The 22,900-nt window shown below is 47.1% G+C and overlaps 1 protein-coding gene across 2 annotated transcripts in view; it reads left to right on the top strand.

Moving 5' to 3' along the window:
- Positions 1-1,088: 1,088 nt before the first annotated feature.
- DAAM2 (dishevelled associated activator of morphogenesis 2) overlaps positions 1,089-22,900 on the top strand; it is a 117,412-nt gene continuing 95,600 nt past the window's right edge. For both annotated transcript variants that reach the window (XM_032862287.1, XM_032862285.1), the window contains exon 1: positions 1,089-1,169. The gene's annotated coding sequence lies outside the window, so the exon portion shown is untranslated. The remainder of the gene's footprint in view (positions 1,170-22,900) is intronic.

The raw sequence follows: 22,900 nt of genomic DNA, 5'->3' as shown, positions 1-22,900 counted from the left end.
TGTAGGAATCATGAAAGATAAAGCATTATGCCTCCTTTTCTCTTCTTGAAAGATGGCAGTGAAGCCAAACCCTTTTCTTAAGTCCCTTTAGCTGGGTGGAGGGACAGGTGACTGCTGGAACCCAGTCCTAAACACCTAGAAAATTCTGCAAGAGTCATCACCTAGTGTGGGCACCCTTGCTTGCACACTCCTGGGATTGGGGGATGGGGTAGAGAGATCAAACACTCACCCTGACAATGGTGCCAATCATGGAAGACACGTTTGCTCTTGACCGAGGTGATTTCCAGTGGAGTCAAAGAGATGGATCACAATCACTTTTAAGACAAAAAAATTAAAGGTAATTTTAAAAACTATGAATAAGAGCTATTGTAAACGGCTCAAACTCTGTATAGCAGTGAAGTAAGATGAATTGACTGGCACTGAGTTGGAAAAGCTATACAGAGGCAGGGAGTGTGGAACGTAATTTAATAAAAATAAACTTTTTTTTTTATATATACGTACACACTCCCGAAGAAGAAATGGAAAAGTTGTTAGGGTGTGGACCAGGGCTTCTAATTAGCTGTTCTGGTCTGCCTCGTTTGTCTCCGTCCTTGCCCCAGCACCTTCCTGGGACTTGTGGTCGCCCCTGGAGGGGCACTTTGGGGAACGAGAGGCATCCCCCGGCACCTGACCCCTGCAGCCGGCTCAGACCTCTCGCCCCTTCCCCAGGGGAGGAGAGGCCCCAAACCCCGCTGCCCAGGTCGCCACTCTTGCCTCCTTGACCCTCACTTGTTTCCCAAACAGAGGGAGCCCCGAGAAGGCTCCTTGCCAAAGTTGGAAACAGCTACCCTCATTGTCTGCCTCGCCCTGCCGGCCGCGCTCGCCCTTCCTCCCTCCCCTCCTTTCTGTCTGAAAGTGTGAAAATTACAAATCCCAAGGAGCTGCAAACAGAACTCTACCTAGGGAACATTCAGAGTATCCTTGCCATAAATATCCCGCTCCAAGACGCCTGACGTCAGAGTGGGGCGGGCGGGGGCGCGGGCCGGCCGGGCGGGGAGCCGCGCCGCCCGCTCTCGGAGCCCGGGGGCGCCCAGAGGAGCCAGGGCGAGCGGCGGCCGGCGGCGGCGGCAGCGGCGGCGCGGCGGCTTCGGGGCTGCGGGGAGCGGCGGCCGCGCCATGGGGTCCTCGGAGTAAGTGCGCGGCCCTGCCTCTGCCCCGCTTCGCGCCGCGGGGCGGGCGGGGCGGCGGGCGCTTTCTGCCGGCACCTCCACACTTCTTTTCCAACACCCCCCACCCCCCAACCCCGCTTTCTTTGCAGTGCTGAAAGGGGACCGGAGAGGCGGCCGCTCCGCAGGCTGCCTGTTTTGTTTCTGCAAAGTGTTTGCAGGAGCCACCGGTCCAGGAGTGGGCTCCCGGGGCCTGTGTGCGTGTCTGTGCGCCCACGGGTGTGATTCGCGTGTGTGTCTGTGTCTGTGTATTGGCACATCTGGACACAGGAAATGTCTTTGGGAAACTTAGAAAAAAAATTTTCGTGGCTTTGAAATCTGATTCCTTGTTGTCACAAGTGGACGAACATAGCCACATAGCCGGTAACCCCGAAGCGGACAACTTTTTGATGGTGGCTTTTTCCCCCGCTCAGCTTGTGACTTCGTTCCGGTGATTTAACTCTTCCCCAGCCCCAGCTCCCACTCGAAAGGCTGGCCTCTGGCCAGCAGGCAGGGCAGAGGCAGCGGGAGGGTCTTGCTCGCAGCCACAGTGGGACCTGGGGTGAGGGAAGGAGCATCCCAGAAAAGGGGTCCTGACTCTGGGGACCTCAGCACCTGCGGCTGCCGTCCAGCCTCCTGCTGTGGCCCTGACATCACCAGGCAATGGGACTTTGACTTAACAGAGGAAGGAAGGATCCGGGCTGGAGGCAGGTAATTGTAAGGAGGATGAGGAGGCGGAGGCGGTGGTGGTCGGGACACTTCAGTGCGGTGGCCAGTCCTGCCCCAGGAGTGGGAGGGATGCGTCTGCCACATGGGCCCACAGGGAGGGATGTGCCCGGTTCTGGAGGAGCCGCGGTGCCCCAAACAAGATGCAAGCTCCTAACATAAAGAGACATGTCTGAACTGTGGGGTGGAGGAAGGGGGGTAGTGGGGGAGAGGGAGAGAGATTTTTATCAAAATTGAACACAGATTGCGGAGGTCTGGGCTTGATTTAACTCTTCTCTCTCTGCCTTAGCCACTTTTCCACCTCTCTGGTGGATTTGCAGAGTTCCTGGGAAGGTAGGAAGGAAAATTACACCTCTCCAGGAAAGAGTCCCTGGAGGTTTTCCTTGAAATCTACATGGGAATGAAAGCAACTTCCCATCTTTCAAGAGTTTAGTTTTGTGTTTCCCCTCTTCCGGGTTTAGTGTCAGTTTCTTGGATTTCTCTGAAGAGTGGGCTGCTGGAGGGAGTGGATTTTCCCTAGGAAGCAGAGGGGGATTGTGCTCTCAGAGCCAGTGGCTAGGCATTGGCTAGCCCTGGATGGCCCCAGGTATGGTGCTGGATGTCAGTAGTTGGGCCCAAGAACCAAGGACCACGAAGAGAGCCCTTTCACTTTGCCCTCACTCAGTCTCTGGTTTTATATTTTGCAAGAGAGCCAACCTACAATGTTTGGGTGGGAGGAAGATTGCCGGACTCTCCCCGTGTCCTAGGAAAATGAGGGATTGAAGGGACAGGGAGGTCATCTGGATATAAAAACGGACCCACAGGAAGTTCGAGATTCGGGGTAGATTTTAGCAATTATACAAATTGACCCCTGCGGAAGTGCCGTAAAGGACTGAGCAGACAGCAATGTCAGAAAGACTCATTTCACTTCAGAAGTTGTGTCTTCAACTTAAATGTCATGAAGAAGAGGGAAACCATTCCGAGGGCAGTGTAAACAAAAGTGCGTGTAAGCAGGGGTCATTGGGTACCACGAGATGCACGTGCAGGCACATGTTTATGCCTTCGTGACTGTGCGGGGATGGTCCTGGCCTCAGGCATGAAAGCACAAACAGCCCATTTCTCTTCTGTTCTGGGAGCTGCAGCCGACTCCCGTTTCTTCCTTTACCAAAAACAACTGTGCTATTATTGTCTTGCTGCCTGCTTCTGTTGCCTGCTCTGGCTCCTAACTCCCGAGTTTCCAGAGCTTTTCCTCCAGATCCTGGGATGCTGAGCGAATACTCGTGCCCCCCACAGGACAGAAAGAGGAAACTTCTCCTGGGCCTTAGCCCTCAGAAGAAAGTCAGGAGTTCAGGAAGCGGGAGGCAGAGAGGGCAGGACCAGTAGGAAGGCCTGTGAATGTGTTTTCTTTTGGTGAGTGTGGGGGAGGTTGAAAGCCTACTGCTTTCTGTGGGAACATGTTCTCTCCCCAGTCTGCTTTCCCACCCCCCCACCCTTAGAGTCCTCAAAACTAAACAGGTTAAACTCTGCCTTTCACTGAAGAGAGTTGGACACAGGGGTAAAGAAGGGGGTGAGCCTAAGGGCAGGTGGTTGGGAGGCTACAAAGATAATCAACGAGGCAGAGGCTTGTTTCTTTGATTTTAGTGGAGCCAGTGGAAATACCAATTTTAAATGTTCCCACCCATTCCCGCTATGTGCAAATAGAAGGCTGAAGACTCAGGGACATGGGGGACGTGGAGCCGGCGGCTCTGAGAAATACTCTCGTCCCTGTGCAGGAACCCTCAGGGAGAGCCGAGGGCAAGAACTGCGCTGGCAACTCTTCCCTCATGTCGGCTTTCTCTGGCGGGTTCGTGGGGTTCTAACCTTTCTGGGTTTGCTCTGGGAGATGTTTCGCCAACTACAGACCCAGGTTGAGTTCCCAGACCACTGGCGCTTGGGCTGATCTCATTGCCTCTTCTGTCAGCTCCAGCTTCTGGCCGGTTCTTGGGTCATCTTGGAGATCGGCATACTTAGAGAGGATGGAACTCAGGCTCTTTCCCGAAGGTCCCAAGGGCAGACACACCTGGCAGGCAGAACAACTTGGCTTTGATAACAGAGGAGCCTCCACAGCCTGAGTCTCTATGGTTTGGGGATCCTGCGTCCTTCAGCCCTGGACTTCAGATACACCCTGGGATAGCAGAGAGAGTGCAGATCTCAGAGCAGACGGCCCTGGGAGAGAATTAGGAACCTGAGGTAGATAGTACTTACTCCTTCTGAGCCTCAGCTTCCTCATCTGTAAAATGGGATAATGACCTCACAAGGTTATTGCAAAAATAGCATTTGTGCAAAAGGACTAAGAACAAACTAACGATGTCATAGGTACTTAATGAAGGGAAGAGCATAATGTTATTTCTTCATTTTTCAGCCATCAGGAATCCATGTTTTTTGGAAAGGACCTCTCCCCAAACCTGGCTACATGTTTTCCATTATTAAAAGCCAATAGGTGGCAGTCCCAGGGCTCTGGTCACCCTTATTTCCTCCCTATAGAGAAGGTGACCAGTGGGGATGATCCGGGAGCATACCCGGTCTGTTACCCAGAGCAGTGGGAGGAGGTGGCAGGCGTCCTGGGTATCTGGCCCAGAAACCACTTCTGTGTTGGAGATCTCTCAGAAGGGAGGATGGCAGCAGAGCCATTCATATGGGTCTGGGGGGTGTGGGTGGGGCCGGAAGATCAAGAACCAGGGGAGTCTCGAAGAATCAGCCCAAGGTCTGAGATCCATTAGGCAGCCACTGTTCCTCAGGACGCTCGAGTCAGAGTAAGGGGAGACTGTGATGGGTCGTAAAGTATGGAAGCGATCCCCAAGTGTCTATGGCATGTATGGAGTGGGGAGGCGGCCCCCCGTTGATACACTGTCTTGGGGAGTGGCTAGTCCCACAGACAGAAGGAGCACCAGAGGCTGGAGACAGCATCTGCAGGTTCTCCTGGCCCATCTCAGAGCTTCTAAGTTATCTGTCAACTTGGCATTTAAGATATTGAAGATCACATTTGTTTCTGTTTTGTTCAAGCTCTCTCTTTAACCATGGCCTGGGATGACTTTTCAGCTTTTAAGAGGCTCAGCCCGTGGCCAACTTCTCTTGAGATGGCCCAGATTGGGGGTCAGTGAATTCCTCACTCCTGGCAGTATCTAGTTTTCCAGCTCCCTTCTCACATTTTTTGGTGTTGGGTTTTTTTTTTGTTTGTTTGTTTTTGTTTTTTTGTCTTTATGAGGTTATAAAACTGCACTGTCAAGACACTGTGTAGAGACGGAATGCCTTTTCTTCGGACCCATGTGTGTCATTCTGCCAGTAATATGCAAGCTTAACGGACTTAGGGGGTTAGCAGGTGTTGCGGGGTTCTTTCTGGGGTTCCCATCCACAGGAGAGAAAACAACAAAACAAAACAAAACAAAGAACAAAAAGAGCCCGGAAAAATATAAACCTTAGGCAGTTTGGTATCTCTTTGGGTTCTGGCCGGAAAGGAGCTGAGTTACCTGTAGGCTACCTCATGGTTCTATGAAAGGAGGCTCAGAATCAAGCAGATTCAGGTTTGAGTTTGGCACCAGCAGGTCACAAGCTATTCTTCCTTTCTGATCCTTCTTCACCCGTCAAATGAAAACAATGACTCTTCTTACTTCACAGGCTTGTTCTGAAGGTGAGACAGAATAATATATGGGTAGGATCTAGCAAACTGCCCAGTGCTTAGCAAAATGTTAGGGACCTTTCCCCCTCTGGTTCTAAGCTCAAGAAAGTACATAGATTTGGACATTTGTCCACGAGTCAAAGCAAATAAGCTACTTATTCAAGGCTTAGCAGCGTGCTCAAAGGTCAGCTAATCTCAGGCTGGAGATGGAGACCTTTAATTCTGAAGTGGGGTGGCACAGCTCGGTGTTCCCCATGCCAAACAAATGGGAGCCCCATGTGATCTTCTATGGGAAAAAAGGAAAGGCCACCAACTCACTGACCCACGAACCCGGGCTATTAGTGAACTCTCCATAGAGCATGTTTTAGAAATCCCAAATGCAGTCTGGGCTCAAAGAATTAAAGTCAACACCAGGGAAAGAAATTACTGATATTGAAACCGAATAATAATGGCACGATGTCAATAGTGCCTTACATTTGCATAACAGCCTACAGTTTGAAAAGCAGGTGACCTCATTTCATCCTTAGAACAATCCTATGAGATTGGTATTGACCATATTTCACAGTTCAGACTCTGAGGGCTTAAAAGACTTACCCTATTTCCCCCAGCGGGTGGAGGAAACAGGAGGGGAACAGCTCCCCAGGTGATGGGGCACAACACTGGCTGCCCATTAGAATCACCTGGGAAGCCAGTAAAAGTCTCAAATGTGTGGGCCTGGGCCCACCCCAGACCAATTAAATTAGAATCTCTGGGGAGTGGGGCCCAGGCATGGATCGTTTTGTCTTGATAGTTCCCCAAGTGATCCAAATATAAGTGACAGCCTAAAGTCAAAGTGGAGAGTGGAGAGTACCAACGTTAAGATTCATGGTGTCAGGCATGGGTTAAGAAAAAAAAAAAAAAAAGAACCAGCCAATGTTTTCCCTGGATTTAAGCTTCAAAAGTGCGGTGCTTGTATGGTGATCCCTGTAGCACCATAATGTGGAGCTGTGCTGGGCACAAGGTAAGTCACTCAGCAAATGTTGGTTATGTGAATGAAGGAATGAACAAACTACTATATATTAGGAGCCAGCAATTACAACAGCCAAATTCAGCCTATCACCTTGTCTTGTAAGTAAAGTTTTATTGGAACCTAGCCATGACATTTGTTGATAGATTGTCTATGGCTGCTTTTGCGCTAAAAGGGCAAGAGTTGAGTGTTGTGGCAGAGTCTATCAGCCTCGTAGACCTGACAATATTTACTGTCTGAACCTTTAACAGAAAAGAAAAGGCTTGATGGTTCCTGCTCTGGACCTCTGATGGAAACAGAGGGTATATTTTGGAGCTGGACAGGACAGCATGGTGGTTAAGAATATGGGTTTTAGAATCAGGCAAATTGTGCTTGCATCCTGGCTCCCCCACTTACCTGATGTAAGACCTTGCATATTATTTACTCCCTGAGTCTCAGTTTTCTCACCTGAAAAAGGGGGATGGGGGATGATAATGAATCACACGTCCCTCGCAGGATGGTTGAGAGGATTTGAGAGGACTGGCAATTAACCCAAGTAAAAGCAAAAAGAACTAGATTAAAGTAAAAAGTCCACATCTAATATTCTGGACAGAAATAAGGGAGGTGGTGGTCAAACAGAATCAGTTGGTGAGGTAGTATGATGAAGAAAAATGGGTTTCTGAGATAATGATTATCCTTTCAAGACAACACAGGTGCTCCTGAATGTCTGAGTGTTATGTCGACCAGCAGTCCTCATCATTCCTCCCGGGTTCACTTAGGATTTATTGCGCTTAATCTAGTCATAAGCCCATTCCACTTCTGCACCCTTGTTCATAGTTCTATCTGAAAAGCCCTTCCCCAGTGCTTGTCTTCCTGCCAGGCTTACTCCAGTGTCCGCTTCTCTGTCAGATGCCCTCTGTGAGGCTTCCCCCAATCACTGTTTCCTCTTGACTCTCACAAACACAGCACCCAGCTCTGTCACAACATCAAACACCTTGCATCATCAGACAAGAAATGAGTCTCCTTCATGCCTTCTACGTGTGGAGCTCATAAAAATCAAATTGCATCATTGACTCCACACCTCGTAGCCAAATTATGTCTACTAGACCCTTGATTCAACTCCATGAATTAACTCTTGAGGAGGGAGTAGGGCTTACCCAGGTGCTAATGGGGCTTCAAGAGAAAATCCCCATAGCCAACTGCATAGAGAAGAGCCACTCAGTTTATAGACGATGGGACTCTTTGTGTCTTCATGCCTGGGCTCTCCTGGTTCCTGCCCTCTGGAACACCTCTCCTAAGGGGTAGCCAGGGACAGGGAAAGACAGAAGAAACATAAAACCAACCCTTTGGTTTCTGGTCAGCAGATGTGGTGAAAAGTTGGGTTTTGGCTTCTCCAGGCTTTGCGTGTATATGTGCCAAGATAATTGGGAGTTGGCTTGGTATGGTCAGCTTTCGTTAGCATGGTCATAGAGAGAAGCACAGTCACGGATAATAGCAAACAGCAGATAATCACAGCATTGCCATTTAGAACGTGCTGCATAATTTTTATAGCTTTCAGTGGCAGATTTATTTTGATGGCAGTCACGTATTTTGTGTGGAAGATTATTAAAGTTCTCTTCTAATGATTAAGAGGAGGGCACAGAAAAATCTTGGCCTTTTGATCAACCCCCAATGAACCATTCAGAGCTACTTAATTGAGGTGAGGGGCAGGGAGGGGGAATGAAATAATACTTCTATATAAGACCCTACTCTGCACCTGGCACTATGCTGATCATTTTAAAAAGCATATTCTTTGATTTTTCCACATTCTGAATAATTCTTACTTGCTTAAACAAGTGAATCAATATCATGCAGAAAAATAAGACAAGTGGAAAATGAGTAACATTACCCCCTCCACCCCCTCGCCATTAATGTTAATAGCCTAGATTATAGCCAATTTACCTTGTACTTCGTTGATACAAATACTACCAGTGCATACACAGATAGATGGGACCTATTGTCTGAACGTTTATTTCTCGTGAAACTGAATCTACCCTTGCATGTTACTCCATGACATACTTTTCTTCCCCTTGCTCATCTATCAGGTCACCCCCGCCATGCATCAACTCCTTTTTATTTTTTCTGATTTCTTTAGGCTGAGACACACACAGCTCTATACATTTGAGATCATGCCCTTCTTGTAGGCATATTTATTTATGCATCAGTCAGTTATTAAACATGCTTTCATCCTGGATGATCACCAGTTTGGGTCTCTGCTTCTGACATATCAAGCATCCATCACCCAGGAAAGTTGCATTCTGGCACTCAGGCTGAGTGATGGATATACCTAGGCTGGTGACCATCTGGGATAGGAGCACATGTTTTGTGTAGTCCTCCTTGGTCCCCTAGGGAAGCTATCGAGCATCAGGCCTTCTGGCTCGCCCTCCCTCTTCTCATCCAATTTAACCTTCCCGGCTTCTTTCTCCTCTATCACTGACTGAGCAGGAATGCAGCGGGAAATATCAAAGACATGCATTAGATGGGAAAACCATCCTGATGGAAATAGATCGGGCAGTGTAGTGTAATGGTCAGGTGTGTGGACTCCACACTCAGATCACCTGCTGGGTCCAGATCCCCGCATAGTGGACATAGGCTGTGCCGCCCTGACTCTCGCTCTGGACTGACGCCGGTGGCCAGCCCACTTTGTACTGGTCTCCGCTGAAGAGAGTTGCCCTGCCCACCCTCCCCTCCTGGGTCACCTGCACCCAGTGATTGGTGGGAGCAATGAAGGCTTGGCCTCTCTGTACCAATTCGGGAAGCTTCTAAAGGGCATCCCAGCTTCAAGGCTCTGCGTGGGGTTGACCAAGGCCTTCACTGAGGGCCTGGCAACTGCATTCTCCTTCTGCCCAGTGTTCCCTCCTGTCCGTCCCTCTGTCCCATGGGGGATGGATTCTAAAAGCTCTTCCGAATAACCTGCTGCCTGCTTCAGACATTTTGACTCTTTCATATGAAATTGGTTTGGAGCAACCCATTATTTTCTAGGTAATCATTGGTGGCTGTGCTCTATCTTGTGTGTTTCCTAGGTGAGACCCAACTGATTTCCCTACAAATAACGCTGTGTCATAACTGGACAGACCGAGCAAGAGTTTTGAATTTTATTGCTAAACTTGTGTTTGCCCTGTCCCACCCCCGCCCATGTGAGGCTGAAGGGTTTGGGTATGTGTGGATAGAAGCATGACCAGATGGAGAAGGGGGGGGCAGGACAAGTTGGCCTTTGGGAATTCCTTTCCATCTTAACAGTGCTTCTGTAATACAAAGTGGGGTGCAGTGTCAGAGAACACTGCTGGCCCATCAGGGGCAGTTTTCCCACCTACAGACTTATTCACCGAGTGTTTGCATGGATCTCTGGCGGATCTGATTCACCCTTAGGAATGTTTGTTTCCCTTTGCCTTGTCCTAAGCATAGGCAGGCTTTGGTGCTGTGTTGAACCTTCTGCCTCTTGGGTTACATATACTGATCGTCTACCCGAGTGCCAAAGCCAAGCTTGCCTGTGAGATAGATGTGTGGTGTACCAGACTCAGGGACCTAGACTCACAGCTCAACATCTGACCACGTTCCTGGGGACCACGTCAATCCTTCCTCACTTCCTCCCAGATACCACAGTCCCCAGCATCAAGGATCCAGGACCAGGCAGCGAGGGAAGGGAGTGACTCTAGGTCAGCGGGAAGATCGGTCAGTATTTCCATACTGCCCAAGGTGGCTTTGGAAGTTGGAAGCAAATTCAGAGTTTCTGCAGACTTGGGGCAGTGGAAAGGCTAAAGCATTTTAACCTTCCCTTCCTTTTTTAATCTCTGTCAATATATTTATCAGTCTGTCACCTGTCATGTGGCAGGGGGCTGGCAGCTGCCCAGAATTAGGAACTGCCTTTCCAAGACACACATGATCATTTCCCATCACTGCTGCCCTGAGCAGGGGTCATGTTATTGAGGTTTGCAGCTGTCTAAATGGGAGCGGGGGCTAACAGAGCTGAGACTCCAGTTTTCTGAGGAGAAGGCTGTGGGTCACTGCACTGGCCCTGGGTTCAGACTGATTCTTACTCGCTCTGTGTCCATGCATGAGTTACTTCACCTCTCTGTGACTTAATTTCCTTATCTGTAAAATGGGTTTTGATGAAGATGAAGTTCATGAATGATTTGGTGAAAAGAGAAAAGGAAGAAAGAACTGCTTGAGACCATGGCTGACACATAGAGAACACTATGAACTATTAATGATGATGATGATGTTGTAGAACAGGAACCCAGTCTCATTGGCTCTGTTTGCCCAGCCTTCTGTGCAGTGCCTGGCATGGCATGGGGGGAGGGGGCAACACACATTTATTCAATGAAATATCCCACTGCCCTTTGCTAAGTGTTTACTGCCTACTTCGTTGGGTCGACTCTCTACTGCAAAAGGAAATATATTTTGCATTTTCAAGTTTTTTAAAAAACTTTTTATTGAAGGGGCACCTGGGTGGTTCAGTGGGTTAAGCTTCTGCCTTTGGCTCAGGTCATGATCTCTGAGTCCTGAGATCGAGCCCCACATCGGGCTCTCTGCTCAGCGGGGAGTTTTCTTCCCCCTCTCTCTCTGCCTGCTGCTCTGCCTACTTGTGATTTCTCTCTCTCTCTCTCTCTCTCTGTCAAATAAATAAAATCTTTAATAAATAAATATTTAAAAAAAACTTTTTATTGAAATTCAAAATGGTTCAGAAAAATACACAGCCTGTAAGTATATAGCTCAGTGGGTTTTCACCCGCTAAACACACCTGTGTAGCCAGCATCCAGATCAAGAAACAAAATACTCCAAAGCCCCCTCTGCTGTCTCTGTGCTAAGAAGCCCTGTGTGCATTTCCACTTCTGGCTACTACCCTTTTATAATCCTGATTTCCAACACTGTGGATTAGTTTTGCCTATTCTTGAATGTCATATAAATGGATCATATGGCACATCCTCATTTTTGTCTGGCTCCTTTTGCTCAGCATAGTGTTGTTGTGTGGAACATTCTTTCTTACTGTTGTGTAGTATTGCATTATGTGACCGTAACACACTTTATGTATCCACCCTTCTGTTGATGGGCATAGAGTTGGTTTCCAAGTTTGGGGCTGTTGTGAACAGTGTTGCTAGGAGCATTTGTGCACTTGTCCTTGGGTGAACCTATGAATGCATTCCTCTTGGTATGTCCCAGGAGTGGAAATGCTGGATCTTAGGGAATGCATGTGGTCAGTTTCAGGAGGTACCATCAGTCTTATGAAGTGGTCATGCCATGTTTTCCATTTTCTGTAAAAATGAAGAAGTAGCTCCCACTTGGTGGACAAGGGTTTGAGTCCCAGTACTATAGTGGGGTTCCTGAGATGTTTATATCCTCCGTGCCCTTTACTTCTGAGAGCTCATGTGTTCCAGAAAGCCTGCTGCAGGTAGATGTGTCCTAGACCAGGCACTGGGCTGGGTGTTTTCACTTAGACTACTTCCAACAAGAGTCCCATAAGATGAGATGGGTGTCATTACCCCCTCTTATGGATGAGGTAACTGGGGCACAGAGGGGTTGAGTTGCTTGCCTAAGATCACCCAGCCAGAAACTTTCAGAGTCAGGCTACAGGACGGATATGCTTGAATCTACAGCTCGTGCATTTGGGGATCTGATGGTGAGTGGTTTTGGCTTCAGTGCTAACACTGAGCAGAGACACACCATTGTGAAGGTTGTCCTCCTTGAGCCTGTGCCGGTTGCAGGATGGTGGCTGTGAGGAGAAGCTCTGTAATAAGGAGCAGGAAGAAGACAACTCAGTGACCTTGAGAAGCCAAATTGTTTTCCTGCCCAGGAGCTGTTGGAAAAGGTCATAAATTTCCTGGATGGCAAGGATGACCATGTAATTTACTGTCTAAGCCAGGACTCTTTCAAGAGTGAAAGGGTCACTGGATGGGACACTGGAAGTAAGCATGTTTTGACGCTGTCCTGGGTCAGCTTGGAGGCTGAGTGGGCTTTGCTCTCCTGGTCAGTGGGGCCTACAGGTGTTTTTTAATTCATTCTGAACACTGTCTGTTTGGAGTTTTCTCCAACGCAATGTACTTCTCGTCTCCTGCTTATGCTAAAACAGGATCTGGTTTTTCTTCCCCTCTGCACACCATTCCTTGCTCAGAGGAGGCTCAGACAAAGTGAGCTTCCTTTGACAGATTAGTTACCATTGAGACGCATATGCTAATAGACTAGAAGGTTCCTAGTGATTTAGTCCCTAGGGTCTTTCTGGTCCCTAGCTGAGTGACAGACACAGAGCTAGCATCCAGGGAATCCTTGTTGACTCTACATAACACTTATCCGTGTGCTTATTCATTCATGGTTCATAGAACAAGAGCTTAGTTTAGATGGCTTTCCTTTTTTTTTTTTTCCTTTTAATCTAACTCCTATTCCACTGGTCCAGAAAGAGAAGTCAGTTGTGTATGCGGGTGTGCGTACATGCCAAGGACAGAAAATAAAAGGGACCAACTTAATGAGTAGGAAACGACGCTGTATCATGGGATTCTAAGTCAGGATCTAGGTTTGAATGTAAACATCTGCTAATTAGCCAAGCTTCTTTATATAAGGAATTTGGCATTTTGGTATTTCTGAGCCTGGGAATTTTGTCATGTGTGAAATTAACATGCCGGGAATACCTGTGGCATAGGAGCTAAGTGAGTCTGTGACGTAGGGTCAATGAAAAGTGCAAAGTGCTGTGCAGTTACCATTGGTGGTGGCTCAAGGATTATCTGAGAAGCATTGGTTTAAGGCACTGCATGGTGGGGTGGGGGTGGGGGCAGCTGTGAGCCACATTCCCTCTGCCTCCCTCCGGGGCCTCTCTGGCCTCAAGGAAGGCAGACCCAGTGTGTATGTGGCCAGTCCATGTGACTGAAAGCTTTCATTAATAAATAGGGAAGGGATCAGCAAATTCTTCAGGGCCTTGGGGATTTGATGTGGGTGTCAGAGATAAGGATCCAAGGATAATTAATTTCTCATTAAGCATACAGCTGTATTTTCACTAGAACAACAGCAAGAAGCATTTGAAGTGCTTATGTATGTCTAGCTAGCTGTAGCTTTGGTGTAGCATAGTGGCTTCTGGTACAGATCCTGGGTCAAACTTCAAGCATCCAACTTGAAATCCTACCACTTCTAGAATTGTATCCTCCCTGAGACTCTGTTTCCTCAACTGTAAGATGGGGACAGTAATAGTACTTACCTCCAAAGGAGGACAAAATTAATATTTGTAAAGTACTTAAAATAGTGCCTGGAACATGGTCTGTACTCTGTAAATCTTTATGATTGTTGTTTGCCAAATAACTTGCTTTCCATCAGAATACTAGGGACTATGTGGTACTAATGTAATTAATACAGAGGAAACAAGATTATTTTGAGGTGAGGGAAGTCAAGGAAGGGTTCATAGGGAAGATTTCCAAGGTACTTTTTAGAGTTCTATGCCCTGAACAAGAAGGTTCATTTCCACAATTACTCTGGTCTTCAGGCTTGGAAAAGAAAATTTAGTATGGAAGAAATGCCTTCCTTTAAGAAACGGGAATTTTGAAGCTGAATAAGATATGGTCCTGGCCCTTGGCATTTCCAACTAGTTCATTCACCCTTGTGCTGGGAATAGGAGACCTTCAGATGAGTCCTCAAAGTACTAACAGCATTGTCAAGGAAAAATCTAGAAGTGAAGGGTACTATTCCATGACATCAGTGCTGTGAGAGGGATGTGTTCGAAGTGGAGACATTTAGATTCCACTGAACAGTGTTTGGAAATGTGAGGAAGTTGTGAAATCTCCTTTCAGGCTTGAGTTATTAGAGGAGCAATTTTGTGTGCTGGAATGGTAAATACGTGGTGCTTTCTGTGGCAGGAAGAGGGACAGCTGGTTCCTATGGTTCCTTCAACCCATTCGTAGTGTCCACCTTGTGTGTGTCTTACAGAGGTGGAGGGCACAGTGAAAACACTCTGAACTTTTCCTGGACAGTGTTGATGAGGTCTAACAGGATGTATTCCCCACATTGTCCAGGGATCGTTGGAATTCCTGCTTCATGTGCTTGATCTCTAAAGTTAGGGCTCATTTGAAAAATCCCCGTCTGAAAGCCAGTATACAAAGGGAAGTCTTCCCTTTGCATGTATCCACAGCTCTTCCTCCCTCTCCCAGTTTTCCAATGAGGAAGTAATGAAATACCCAACTTATTCAGACTTTGATAAATTACAAGAATGAATCTTTTGGGTTTTCAGAGTATGCAGATCTAACAGTGAAATGATGCTGTGGAATGATAAGCATAGGAAAAGATGTTCAGCTTTGCTTGTAATCAGGGAAATAACCATACATTGAAACTACAGGGAGATATAATTTCATGCTCATCAGATTGGCCCCCAAAATGATACTCTTCACATTGAATGTAGAGCCAAAAAGAACTCCCATTTACTAACAGTTGGGGTTAAATTGGTATGCACACTTTGGAGAGCAATTTGGTAAATCTAGTAACACTGAAGATGCACTTACCCTATGACCCAGCAGTTTCATTCCTAGGTAAATCTAGAAGAAGTCTAACACGTATGAAAAGGAGCTGTGTTCAGGAATATTTGTTACAGCATGGCTTTCAAGAGTTAGAAAGCCACCCCACTTTCTGGTACCCAGAAGATTGGCTAACTATTTTGATATGTGCATACAGTGGCATCCTATGGATTACAGAGAAAAAAATGAATAGATTGTTCTTGGGAGGTATAATAATATTAAGTGGAAATAATGCTGAGTGGAGAAGCAAATTGTACAAGGATGTCATTAATATTGAATTTAAAATCCTACCAAATAAGTCTTTTATTTACAAGTATTTACATGTATAAGTAAAGTTTGAGAAAAGGTTTGGAATAACCAGCAAATTCAGAAAATGGGCTCCCTCTAGGGAAGGCAAGCAGGAAGGGGTACAGAGGGGCTCCATGTAAACCTGTAAGATTTTATATCTTATACTGGGTGATGGGTACACAAATGTTTATTTTATTATTGCCTGTATCTCTAGATAGCGATAATTGTTTTTTTTCATTTGAAAAAAAGTAACTTTAAAAAATGGGCACAAACCCCTAATCTGTCTCCTCCACCCATTGGCTAGTGGGCATGCTGAAAATTGAATAGGAAGGCCTTTCCCATTTGCTCTAGGTTCTTCTGGGAAATTTCAGGTAGATACGATCCTCTTCAAATGAGCTGTTCTCCAGACATCTACACTGGGCCCTGGTAATCCCTGTTTTTGAGTGAAAAATCCTGATCTATTTTCTTCTGATGTGCCTTTGTTGGGATCATATTTTGATATATTAGTAAAATGCAAAATAGGGTCATACTAATAGAAACCAAACACCAGCTCTCTAGCTCATTTTCCATATAACAGATTGCTGGAGTCTTCCCTCCTCCCACCCCTTCCATGGGAGTTACTGGGGTTTCTTGCATGTGTTGGCAAGTGGCCATGACCATCATCCTGACAACCCTTTGATAAGGGCAATGGGACCAACAGTCTCAAGTATTTCTCATTGTCCCAGACTGAAAGACTCTCTCTCTCTCCCCATAACTGTCTGGTATAGATGAAGTTTGCCATTCTTCTGACTTTCATTAATACCACCACTTCTCCATTCCTGTTGCAAGCATCCTGCCCCAATGTGGGAAAGTGCGCACCACCAGGAGCTCCTTCACTTTCTTTTACTGGACAATGAAGCCATGCTATCTTCTTCTCAGGGTGCTTATTGAAATCCAGTTGATTCGGGCTTACTCTTTGTCACAGCCCCCTCTCCCTTGGAATCTGGTCCGAGCCCAATCCAAGTGACACAACTGTTGGCCTTAAGTGCCCTGTCCTCTATTATGCAGCCTCTGTCTTTGACCAAGCTCATAAACCTCAGTGCTCAGTTCTGCAAAAGTGAACCCCTCATCTGTCTGGTATGATGCTTGCACGGCAGCCTAAAGCTGGGGTGGCTTTCCTCGGCACCTCCTGTTTATTTATACATCGTATAATTCACTTTAATTAAAAGGAAGAAAATCACACAAAATTGGGACTCTTCGGAGCAAACCCGGCTAGATGGTTGCTCTGAGGATGTACATTGCAGTCTTCCATCAGTCAGGCTCCGGGCGGGAAACAATTGGCACTCCCAAAAGGGCTTAATTGATAAGAATGTAATGAGAGGACTATTTGCAGAGAGAAAAGATCCTGGAGGAGATGGGAGACACCCAAGGATAATCAACAGCAGAAAGATGTTAACACTTGTGCACCTGAAGGGGCGAGGGGGAGAAATGGGTTATCAGAGCCCTGTGCCTACTGAGGCTGAGGAATTACAGCCTCTTGGCCAGAGCTCTGGCCCTAAAGGAGCAGTCACTGCCAGACCCATGGCTGAGTGGAGAGGGGATGGGGGAATAAACCCCTGTGGTTCCTCTCCTTCTACCCTCTGGTCTCCTGCTATTGCTGCCAACTGATCAAATCACCTGGGCACCCGAAACCCAGGAATCTGGGTGATGCATTCTGGAGAGGTCTGCCCCCTGGGCAGGAGCATGGCAGAGAAGGGCAGGGAATGGAGGTAGAGGGGCAAGCCAAGAATAGTTAGATCCTCAGATATTTCTGTGTGCATTCATTGTATAACTAGAGAGACCAGACATGAGGGGAAGTCCCCCTTTGATTCAAACTAGAATTGCTTTGGGGCAATTTGAGCTGTTTTTGGACTGGGGGACTCCAGGAGGCTGACATGGATGGATAAGTCAGGAATGGGGTCTGGGAAGGAAGGAAGAGGTATTTCTGTTTATGGGTCAGATACTTTGTACTATGCTGTGAAAATGAAGATGTTTTGATTGAGACTTGGGGATTGGCTATTTGTCATGTTCTAAATACTTTAAAGACCAGAGAATGGAGCATGTGTCTACCTTGAACTGATTGAGCCAGTGGGCTCATGTAGCAGGCTGAAGACTTTGAGACCTGGTCTGAGCCCAGTACACGTGACACACATGATGCTGGTCTCAAGTGCCCTGATAAGCATGTGATGCTGAGGATGAGCTTAGCTGGAGCTAACCATTCCAGCATTTGCCTCCTGGGTCCACCTCCACCTGCACTGTTCATCACCTTCATCTGAAGGCTCCCTTGAGCACACCTTAGCTCCTGTGAAGACTGTGATAAATGTCGGAGAGGCAGCCTTGACTGAGTGGCACTGCATGGTGGAGACATAGTCTCTAAATATTGTGGCAAAGTACAGGGAAGGGAGAAAATAACATATCTGAACTCATGGGGGTATGGGGCCTGCCTTTGACAATTCCCAGTCCCATCTATGAGTCAGAGTGTCCTCACCCAATTCATAGGGACACCAGAAAACAGTACATCAAGTGAAAGTTCACAATATACAAACACAATGGCTGCTTGGCAGAGAATTGGCACCATTGAAGTTGTGGGCTATGGGGGCGGAGGCTTCCTGTTCTATCAGGTGGTCACTGAGTGACCCTGGATAACTGTGTGACATCTTGATAGGCCTTGGGTTTTCCATCTGCAAAGTGGGCAAGTGGAAGTTCTTTTTCTTATTAGACAATTGTGAGGATTGCTTTAGAGCATTTGTGTGAAGTACAGTGCCTTGTGCGTAATGAATGCGCAGTAAATGTTAGCTGTATCAACGTCATTTACTATGATGATAATTATCTCTGGAGGCAATCTGTCTCTATCCCTGCTTGGGAAGAGGAAAAATTCCTCCAAAATTCCAAAAGACTTGGTCTCTCCTTGAGTCTTTTAATTTATCTAGTTCATAGCACATTTCCAACCATCTTCATAGGACTTAATTCTTTGATGCACACATATGTCCATGGAGGGGTAAATGCTAAGGCCACTGTGGGTCTGGCCATCTGCTCAGTTCCCCCTAGGTGGGGAATCATGAAATGTTCAAAAGAAAGGAAGTCCTAAGTGGTCATCTAGTCTAGCATTTCCCAAGCCCCGTTTGATAAAACACCAGATTCTCACAATGGCCCTGGGAAGAAAAGTTCTGGAATTAAATAATGCATGCAACACTCTTTCTTCTCCACCCTCACCAGCACAGAGCCAGGCACTTAGAGAAGCATGGTAACAAACAATGGGTTCCACATTATTCCAACTAGCATTCTCTCAATTTATTTATCTTAAGAAGGCTTTTTCCACAGGATGCCCCACAAAACTAGTGTATCCGTTAGAATTTGTATTCAGCTACATGGTGTGGAAAGCTGACTTGTCAACAAGGGTTCATTATTTTTCTTACATGAGTCCAGCGGACATAGTCCAGAGTCAGCAGAGTGGCACCACAGTGCTGTCACGGACCGAGGCTCCCTTTGTTTTTCTACATCAGCCTTCTTTAGAAAGAGACTTTTGTCCCTGTGCTCACTGCCTCATGAATCCAAGATGGCTGCATCACCTCTTGCTTCACATCTGCATTCCAGACAGAAAAGAAAGAGAAAGTACGAGAAGTGTATGCCAGCTAATTCTGTTCTCTTTAACAAGATTTTCTGAAAGCTCCCTCTAGAAACTGGCCAAAACTGTGTTAAGTAATGACCTCAAACTGCAATGGAGTCTTGGGGGAAGTAGAATAATTTTCAGTTGGGCGTGTTGCTGCCTCACACAGAAGCTGAGACCTACGAATATGGGAGAAGGCAAAAAGAGATATTACGGGGGCAGTTTGCACTGTGCACTGTGTTGGTCACACTTCTGTTTCTCTTGTCAGCAGGATGATTCCAAAAGCATTGCATGCAAAAGAAAACAAAACCAAACAAACCAATAAGCCTTTGTAATCAATAGAAAATACAAATTCTAAGCAACAAGGCCCTTGGGCTCACAGACCCTATACAGAAGATGCTGTTGGTGGTTTGCGAGAGTCCCCGGCTGCTGTGGGTTCTCCAGCTAATGGCTTGCACCTGTATGGATTGACCTTGGCTTCTTGAACCACCTTGTGCAGAGGTGTCTGGAGCTGCACCATGCTTGCCCAGCCATTCCCCTGAATTCTGTGGCTAATGACTAGCAAGGAGAAAGGAACAAGAGCCCCACTCCCTTGGCCCAAGGTGGGACGCCATGTGGCAGGGCAGTTCTCCATGGCTCCCCACAGGACTGAACTAAAGCTAGATCTCTCCAAAAACCACATCCTTGATGGATCATTCCTCTGCCCTCTTCTCTTTTCCTCATTCCCTTCCTGGTCTCTCCCAAGAGCACAGCTTCCATACGTGACATATATATACAAATCTCTCTCTCAGACTCTGATTCTGGGAGCCTAACACAAGGTGTCCAGGGTCCAGCAGGGTGTTTTTTATTTCCTTCTAGGGGGTTCCATCTAAAACCCTTTCTGTCAGTCCTGATTGTAGCCACTGCTGAGCTCTGATTTGGTCTGTGTGTTATGGGGATCGCTCCATGTTTGGCTCTGGTGATGGCTGTAGAGATAACTTCCTTCCAAGTCCTGCCAGATATATTTGGGGAGTGCAAGACACAAGATAACTCTTAGGGCAAGACACTGAGCAAGGAGAGTCTAGGATTGCATCTTCTCAAGACAGAAATATTGATTTGCACAAAATATTTGAAGGAAATTTGTGTGTGTGTGTGTGTGTGTGTGTGTGTGTGTGTGTGTGATTTTCCATCTTGTGGCAATGGCAGTTGGGTATTTATAGCTGGATCTATGGGGCCATTCTCACGTGGCTAAAGAAAATTAAAACCTCATGTGGATTTTGTTTTGTTTTCTCCCTCTGCCTTTGCCATTGCAAACTCTCCAGTTCTTCAACCCTTGTTGTTGTAACTAGAGCTGCACTGAGCATCGCTACGATGGCGAGGTTATATAAATTTACTATTTCAGGCAAAAGTGCCTGTTCTCCATCAGTCAGGCCACAGGGTCTGAGGGGGGGTCTTTGGGGGAGAACTTGTGGTGGCACTAAGTGGCAGGCCTGCCCATCACCACTCTCTCTAGAAAGTCTCCCAGGATTAACCCCGTGGAATGTGGATTCCTTAGATCACCTCATGATCCCTCTGCATATATGAGCTCCTTTGAAAGAAAATTTTCTTTCACCCTTGTTTTTTTGTATTCTTAAGTCTTTTATGTCTGTGTTTTGCCTTCTCAGTTAGACTGAGAACACCCTGGGGGCCTGGTCTGTTTGCCCAGGTTACTGGAGCTCTTGGCAGGGGGCTTGTGGGGAGATGGGGAGGGGTAGCAGGAACTCGGCTGCGGTGTTCTTCAGGATGCCTTAGGAACTCATGGAAGTCTCTAGACAGCAAGCATGGTGTGGTTTGCCTGATCGTTATTGAGCGGCCAGTACGCTTCCTGCCCCAGGACCCCTGTAGAACCTCTACCATTTCATTCTAGTGATCTGGAATGCACACATTCACACTTTGGATTCAAGCAGACCCTCTACAGGTGGGGTGTCGGGTCGGGTGGCATGGTCCAAACCCTCCAGAACCTGTGAAGGCTCCTGAGGAGTGTGTGAAGGAAGGAGCTTAAACTTATCTGCTGTTATTCTAGGGAGCTACACCTTCTTACTGACTGGTCATCCCCAGGGCTGTCAGACCTTCAACAGCCGGCCCACTACACAGAGCGCTTTATGAACATCTACTCTTCAGACTCGCCAAACAATACCTATCATCTTGAAGGCCTACTATGTGCCAGGCATGGGGCTCAGCACTTGGCACCCTTCAGCACATCCCTGTCTCATGGTAGACCTGCAAAGTAGCTGTTATCCCATTTTACAGAAGAGAAAACCAAGGTTCCGAGCATGCAGGTACCTTGCCTGAAGTCACATGGCTTAGTTAGAAGCACAGAGGGCATTCCAGGTAAGGTGTGCCTGGCTCCAAGACCCACAGTCTCTGTACTGAACCCTGATAGGTCACAACCTCTTCCCTTTGTGAGGACAAAACCACCAACAAGCTGACTTCCACCCTATTTTAACTCTGGAGCCCCAACAAACATTCAGTGTTGCCCATCCCCCCAGCCTGCCTCCATCAGCCTTCTAGTCCCAGAGCAGAAGCTGACTTTTGACTTGGGAGTCAGTGGGTAGTTTTTGGAGTGGCTGCCCCTTGGACACTGGGATTCTACTTCTCAGTCCTGCATCCTCCTCTCTGCAGCAAACAAACCCACAGCCTCTCTCCCTGCCTCCCCTTTTCCCTCCTGCCTGTGAGTTCTAGAGGGTTTCTGAATCTAGAGTAGAGCCAGCAATTCATTAGTCTTTGTCCAGATTCCAAGAATCCAAATATACAAGAATTCTTCATTGAGAAGTCCAGCATTCTTGGGGAAAGTGTGTGTCACCAAGAGAGAGCAAGACTCCTCACATTGAGAAATGGGATCCTAGTCCAGTCCAGGAAAATAAGTTTGGATTTCAGAGCCAGATAGCAGCGGATTGGCTCTGACACCCCCTCCCAGCTGTCCAACCCCCTCACAAACCACATCTGGGGGATTTGCCTTCCTGGTTCATCTGAGGGCACTAACCGGTTGACATTTTCCTCCGGATACAGAAGGAAGGCAGGGGCAGATTTGGGGTGTGTGAGTGTGTGTGCACGCATGTGTGTGAGGAGGATGTGTGTGTGTGTGTGTGCGCATGTGCACAGTTCTCACCCTCAGGTCTCCTTTGTTGCTCCTCTTGGCATGAACCACTTGCTTCACAAAGAAGCATCTAACGAGCTTGTTAAGACTGGGAGTGGGTGCCAGGACAGGGAATGGCAGGTGGTGGGCCTGCCACTCTTCCACAGGAGGAAACCTCTCCTCCCACTTTGGGGCCATTCCACTTACCAGTGAATCTCCGGCCAATGCACAGGAAATCTGCTCAAGAACATGGAGAAGGAACCTTCTCATGACTACTAGTGCAAACTCGCGCTAGAGGATGAGAGCCAGGAGACAGCATGTGAGCAGAGTGGACGAGATGGCTGTGGAGTGGGTTATAATTAAGAAAAGCTTTGGAAGGATAGGAAGGTAAAAAACAAAACAAAACAAAAAAAACCCCAAAATAACTTTCTCTCTTTGATTGTAAAGGAAATGCAGGTTCATTACAGAAAATGTGTAGAAGCAGGAAAAAGAAAATAAAATTAGTCTCTATGTCCACCACTGGACGACTGAGAGGTTCCTGGAACTTTCTGCCCTTCCACCCATCCCCCCCCCAATTTCCCACCTGCTCATAAACCACACTTGGGGAACTTGCCTTCCTGGTTGAGTTAACATTTGGTAATTCACAAGCCAGTCTTTTTTCTCTGCAGGCATTTCGAAGCAAAGTTGAGTCCCTATTATATGTGCAGATGTTAGAGAGTTTTGTATTTTGATTTCATCCCCTTTCCTTAGTGTTACTAACTTTATAAATGAGAGAAGTGTTGAGTGAGGTGTGGAAAGGGGTCATTATACATGGTTTGATAAAGAACAAGCTCAGAAGGAGG

This window comes from Lontra canadensis, unplaced genomic scaffold, assembly GCF_010015895.1.
Source record: "Lontra canadensis isolate GAN:19392208 unplaced genomic scaffold, GSC_riverotter_1.0 scaffold23, whole genome shotgun sequence".
In the NCBI taxonomy this organism is placed as follows: domain Eukaryota; kingdom Metazoa; phylum Chordata; class Mammalia; order Carnivora; family Mustelidae; genus Lontra; species Lontra canadensis.
Note: the sequence above shows the minus strand (reverse complement) of the source record. Positions and strands in the feature narration are given on the sequence as shown.